Raw genomic sequence first — 340 nt, forward strand, 5'->3', positions numbered from 1 at the left:
TCCCTGAAAGAGTGATCGCCTGTAAATGAGTGTAAACTGCAGAGTCCTGGCCTGTAGATGACTGTAAACTGTAGAGTCCTGGCCTGTAGATGAGTGTAAACTGCGGAGTCCTGGCCTGTAGACGACTGTAAACTGTAGAGTCCTGGCCTTTAGATGAGTGTAAACTGCAGAGTCCTGGCCTGTAGATGACTGTAAACTGTAGAGTCCTGGCCTGTAGATGAGTGTAAACTGTAGAGTCCTGGCCAGTAGATGACTGTAAACCGTAGAGTCCTGACCTGTAGATGAGTGTAAACTGTAGAGTCCTGGCCTATAAATGAGTGTAAACTGTAGAGTCCTGGGC

This window comes from Austrofundulus limnaeus, unplaced genomic scaffold (genome assembly GCF_001266775.1).
Source record: "Austrofundulus limnaeus strain Quisiro unplaced genomic scaffold, Austrofundulus_limnaeus-1.0 Scaffold2373, whole genome shotgun sequence".
NCBI lineage: Eukaryota > Metazoa > Chordata > Actinopteri > Cyprinodontiformes > Rivulidae > Austrofundulus > Austrofundulus limnaeus.